Below are 6,021 nucleotides of genomic sequence, written 5' to 3'. Positions count from 1 at the left end.
ACACACGTGGTCACGCCTTGGTGTGATTTATTATTTCTGTAGCCTACTAGAAAGGCAGTGCATTTCTGGAGAACTGTTTGAATGAACGTCTCTGCCTCGTGTTCAGTCACTGTGATTTAGTGCTGAATGATCTGGATTGGTGATTATTAAAGATGTTTGGTTTAAATCCCACAAGGGTTGAGGCATGAACTGTATGCCACTGAGTAAGACTCTTAACCTCATGGGACCGACCCTGCGGTGTAAGTCACTTTAGATAAAAGTATCTGATAAATTAATACTTAATTACTCAGTATTCTTGCACATTTCAGGTGTTTCCTCTCAACCCATACAGACGACTTCAAAAGGAAGTGATTTGAGTCCAGACTTGTGTGAATGAGTCATTGAAACATTTTGTTGTTTAAACCCATAGGCTGTTTAAGGCTGTGTGCCGAATAGCATACTAGCATGCTACCTACTGTTTATGCAGTATGCATACTGCGCGCAGAATGTACGGGTTCTGTACACATAGGATAACATTCGCCAAAATGCGCAGTATACAATAGAGCGCAATGAGTAGAATATCAACCCCATCTTATGAGAAAACGTTTCTAATTTTCAGTAGTTGTCTTTCCTTTTTATCATTCATTCGCATACTATTTAAAATATATGACAGTGCACACTGCACAGTAAGCAGCAGTATGCTATTCTTCCATCCTGAACACAGCCTGTGAGAGTTCAATCCCAGGATGCTCTGGCTGTGAGGTCTGAATCTGAGGATCAGAACTGTCAGAATGAACTCTCAATGAAGCATATGGTGGGCCAAGAATGTGTGTGTAACTCCACACTCACATTCCTGCATTATACATGTAAATATGATGACATGTGACTCTGTGTTGGTAGAATAATGGACAGATTGTGTCACGTTTGTATGGTTTGTGCTCTGACAGGCCTCTGAACACAAATGTATTGTGTGTTGGGGTCGAGGGAGACCCACAGATATGTGTTCAAGCGTGTAAACTGTAAGTATGGTTATTTTCATTTTTCATTGAATCAGGTGTTCACCTGTGAATTCAGTCTGACCCACTCTGGACTTTGGGTCGGACATCGGGATGGATTTCAAAAACAAGTTTGTGAACTCCTCCTCTCAGATGTCTTCAAGTTGATATAATTGGTTCTGTGTGTAATACATGAAACACAAAACCGGGATTTTTAAATTTGTGCAAAACTTAGCACCACAATTATAGGGTATTGTGGGTGATTCCCAGAGCCAGGTGGTTACTTGTGTGTCTAGGCTGTGCTAGGTTGCTATTGAATAGATTGCTTTTGACTTGCAGGCTCAATCTTTACATATGGCTCAGGTTCATTTGACAATGACAGTCTATGCCCATTTTAGCTACCCTTTATCAACCACCAGGTAAACATCAAGTATTATTGCTTAGAAAAGTATCAATAATATATATATATATATATATATATATATATATATATATATATATATATATATAATATATATATATATATATATATAATAAATCAAGTGTTTTAAAGTAACATTTATGTCTATTGCATGTAAGAAGTCAAAGCCAAATTTCAATACTTAAATGGTTTTTTAAAAAACTAGTCCTGCGTATTATCAATAGAGCACAACAGAGCCCATCCAGAAGTATTTTTCCCATTAATTTTTCCAGCAATTCATGGAGATTTCTTTGCTGAATCATTGGTAATGTATTTTTTTACCATGAAATTCCACTGTTATATACAGTTAAAAATAAATAAATAAATAAAAGTCCAAATAATGCAGACTGATGATTTCAACAAAAGCATATCTTCCATTAACAACCTTGTAGCTCAGGTCTATTTTAAAGTAATCATTAAAAATCAGCTCTCTTTGGAGCAAATTAATAGGATTTTACCTCTGGAAACGGACTGTTGTACTCTGTAGGATGCTGACTTTAAACACTACTAGCAGTGGTCAGTAAAACACCTGCTGTATTTCAAGTGTAAATGTGTGCACACGCCTGTGTATTACAGATCTATCGTGTGATAGTCATCTGGCTAGATTTTGTATGGTTTTTGACTAATCATGGACTTTGCTCAGGTGGGTGTTAATAGGCACTGAAAAACAAAAGCAAACAGTTACTTGAAGTATTATTTTTACCACCGAAATTCACCACCAGTTTATATTGTCTGAAATATACGCCTCATTTAATTAGCAGATCTGATCAAAATACTAGCCTGAAATGAACTCTGTGTATCATGAGTTTTTAGTGGCGATTGAGATGAGGGACTGGTCAGCCTGGTTCCCACTCAATTCTCTCTGCAGCATAGGAGCCGCATTGTTCAGAGTGACCTTCTTCATGGCACTTCCTTCCTCATAAACACACTCATACAGCTGCACACAGGAGAGCTGCTCCTGATGATGTCCAGCCTCTGCTTCACACCCTGCAGGCACAAACACACACACACACAGAGAGAGAGAGAGAGAAAGAGAGTCTGTTTGATGTTGAGGGGAATTCACCTATTAAAAGTACCGAAGTGTACCCTGGTAAGTTGTATGGTTTTCAGACATGTATGCCTATCATGGTATTCTTGGAATGCCACGATTTTGTTAGGGTTGTAAGGTTAAGATTTGTTTGGTTGTGGGTTTGGTTTGGTGTGTTTTTATTATTTTGGTTTTTGTGTTTTTGTTGTTTTGTTTTTTTTTGTACTGTTGTATTTAAAAATAAAAAAAAAACTACAGTGAGCAATACATACAGGAAAATATTTGCCATATTGCTTGCATATTCTTTACACATTCTTTAATATGACTATTTTCCACATTTTAAAACAGCATCATAAAACTGTTAATGACACAAATGAAATTTTAGGTATTTTGAAGTGAGTAAAAATGTTAAACAAATTAAATCTCTATTTGAGTTTAATTTTAGATTTCTCCAATTCTGGACATTTACCTAACCATCTTCATGAGGTACTTGAGGATGATTTTACACCTGTTGGCTGCTTTTCTTTCACTATTCAGTTTAGACATTTTTTTGTTTTTTAATTCAACCTGTACTTAAAAAAAAAAAGATTAACACTGTGTTGCAGACACAGTATACACTACAGTTTAACAGTTTGGGGTTAGCAAGTATTTTTATGTGATTTCTAAATCATGTAGCACTGAATACTGGAGTAATTATGCTGAAAATTCCTCACAGGAATAAAGTATATTTTAAAATATAATTTATTCCTATGATGAATTTTCAGCATAATTACTCCAGTAATTATCATTACTAATTATTACTCCAATATTATTGTTTTTTAATCAAATAAATGCAGCCAACATTAGAACATTTTTAAAACCCCAAGCTTTTGATCAGTAGTATTTAATCTTGAAGAGCGGATGTTGTGTTGTCAAGTTTGGTTGCTTTGATTGGCTTGGAAGTTAATCGCAAAACAAACTAATTTTTTCCTCTTTTCCTTTCGTTTATTTGGCCTTTCCCAATCAAACTGGGTTGAACTAATTCTTCTGCATTATTTGTTTATAAATGAAAACCCGTATAGATAGATCCTTTAAAAACTTTTTAGTTAACTCATTGGCCAATGAGAATTGAGTGTGTGCACTAATGCAAGTAGATGAATGAGTAGGATCTTATAACGGTAGTAAATAAACTGAGAGCTCAAATCTAACCTGGTTTATTATCTCACACTCCTGTGTTTGCAAGTGTGTGAACTGAACAGTGTGTCATTGATTACAGGTAGGTGAAGTATTTTTGAATTTGGTTTGGTTTAGCAGTTCTGTACACTGCTATCAAACCACAGGCTTTCCCTATGCAAGTGTGTCCAGTTTGGTGTGTTTTTGGTCATATACAGGATGAACTGGATGAAACCTGTCAAGATGGTTGTATGGTTGACTAGGTTAGGCCTATGTGTCGTTAGGCATCATAATATTAGTGCTATGACAACAGCTATTTTTCAAGGAGGTACAACACAACACAGAGAACCAAGCCCTTCCTGTCTCTCTCTCTCTCGCTCATCTGCAATGGATCTGTTATTAGCCTGCGAGGTTTCCATAGCAGTGTAGTCCAGCAGGACAGTCTGGATGAGCTGCAGACAGTGATCTGAGCTCTGGGCTATTCTCCAGGACAATAACACACTCTCTCTTTCTAAACATTCAAAGGACTAGGACTAGTGTATCATTGATTTGAATAAGGGAAAATATGGTGGTTTGTAATATGATCATGCAATATGAACATTGCTTTTGGAATGTAACATCTGTCCTGGAGCGTCAGCACTAGAAACAGCACAAGTTTCAGATGTTGTACACAGTGTAAAGACTGTAGTGTTTCTTTATTGATTTTTAGATGCATTTCAAAAATGAAAATTCTGTGATCATTTACTTACCCTCAAGTTGTTCCAAACCTGGATGAGTTACTTTCTTAGATGTTTTGGCGAATGTTGGTAACCAAACAGCTGATGGTAACCGTTGACTTCCATTGTATTTTGTTCCATACAATGAAAGTCAATGGCTACCGTCAACTGCATGGTTACCAGCAGTTTTCAAAACATCTTGTTGTTTAGGTGAGGTGCATTATGTAGGAATAGGGATAACACGGCTGTCCACGATTTGTGTGCAAATATTCAGCATTAACACACTTCACTCTTCTAGCAAACACACACACACAATGTCTCGCTGTCTGGTGGTTTGGCTCAGGCTCATGTAATGTTATTATAAATATTTGACTTCGGTTGCTCATGGGTTGCTCAGTCTGACAAGGGTTTAGTTCAGACATGTCTCAGATGTGCAGTCTTCAGCCAGAATTATTTTTTCCTCACATTTCCTTTCCATTCTCTCTCACACACTCTCTCACATACACACCCTGTGATATCTTTCCCACAGTCAGTATCCTCACACAGTATCCTCAGCACTAGTTTGAGCCTCAGACGACACATCCCCCGTTCAATCACTGAACGTCTGTGTATGTTGCTGAAATCACATGATCTAATCTCATTAGTCGGCTTTACAGGACTTCCAGGAGGCAGAGTGCGCAGGTTTTTAGCAGTCTGCTATTGCAACAGTACATGATCCTTACAAAACAGAAGTACACTTCAAGTATACACTGAATTTGTTTTCCAAGTAAATATACTACTTGTAAGTACTAGGCCTATTTCATGAAGAAATAAATACCATGGACAGTGACTATGATGACAGTGGGAAGGGTTAAGACGGCTCTGATGCAGTGTTTCATTTAAACAGAACCAAGACCAAACCTGGGTCAGTTCTGACGCTGGGAGTGAGACGGGTCAGAGCCAGCATTTTTTAGTTTTTAGTAGTTTGTGGGTTTCATAAAGGTGTAATAATATCTCTAAAAGCTTTGTTTGTTGAGGCATCTTGAATTGAAAATGTACTTATGATTAGCAGTTCTGCTGAAAAGGATGCAAACACACTCCACCTCTGTTCTGTAGAAAGAGCTGCTGTTTACTGAAGGAATTACTGAAGGCTCTGCAAATTGTAATATGATTCGATTAGGAGGGGCAGAAACATGCTACAGTAACACTAGATATATTTATTAAGAAAGTCAACAGTGTCAGTTTCCACACATACTTTAAGACAATAATAGCAACTTCCAGATCCTCCAGCGGAGCTCTGCCCCGGCCCATACCAGACCTGACTCAGAGAGTGAACTGAATGAGCTCCTCAGACGCCTCCAGCACCTCCAGTGACAGGACCAAACAAAGACCTGTGCTACACTCATTTCCTCACACACACTTCCACATCAGTGCTCACTCTGGTCAACGAGGGCGTCTGAATTAACACTACATGTCAATATAGGGATTCAAGACCTCATATTTATATATTTTTACTTTCTTTTCAATTTAAGAAAGACACAGTGAAAAACGTAAACATAATACCTGTAACAGCAGTGGAATTAAAGTAAAGCTTCACTGATTTTTATTATATAAGCCTATATGCTTACTGTATACAAGTATTACACTACCATTTGAAATTTTGGGATTGGTAAGATTTTTTAGTGTTTCTGGAAGAAGTCTCTTATGATCATT

The 6,021-nt window shown here is 37.3% G+C and overlaps 1 protein-coding gene across 1 annotated transcript in view; it reads left to right on the top strand.

Annotated features, from left to right (window-relative positions):
* LOC109085412 (dedicator of cytokinesis protein 9-like) overlaps positions 1 to 6,021 on the top strand; it is a 36,399-nt gene that overhangs the window by 1,213 nt on the left and 29,165 nt on the right. The window lies entirely within an intron of this gene.

The sequence above is a fragment of the Cyprinus carpio genome, chromosome A9, assembly GCF_018340385.1.
Source record: "Cyprinus carpio isolate SPL01 chromosome A9, ASM1834038v1, whole genome shotgun sequence".
Classification (NCBI taxonomy): domain Eukaryota; kingdom Metazoa; phylum Chordata; class Actinopteri; order Cypriniformes; family Cyprinidae; genus Cyprinus; species Cyprinus carpio.
Note: the sequence above shows the minus strand (reverse complement) of the source record. Positions and strands in the feature narration are given on the sequence as shown.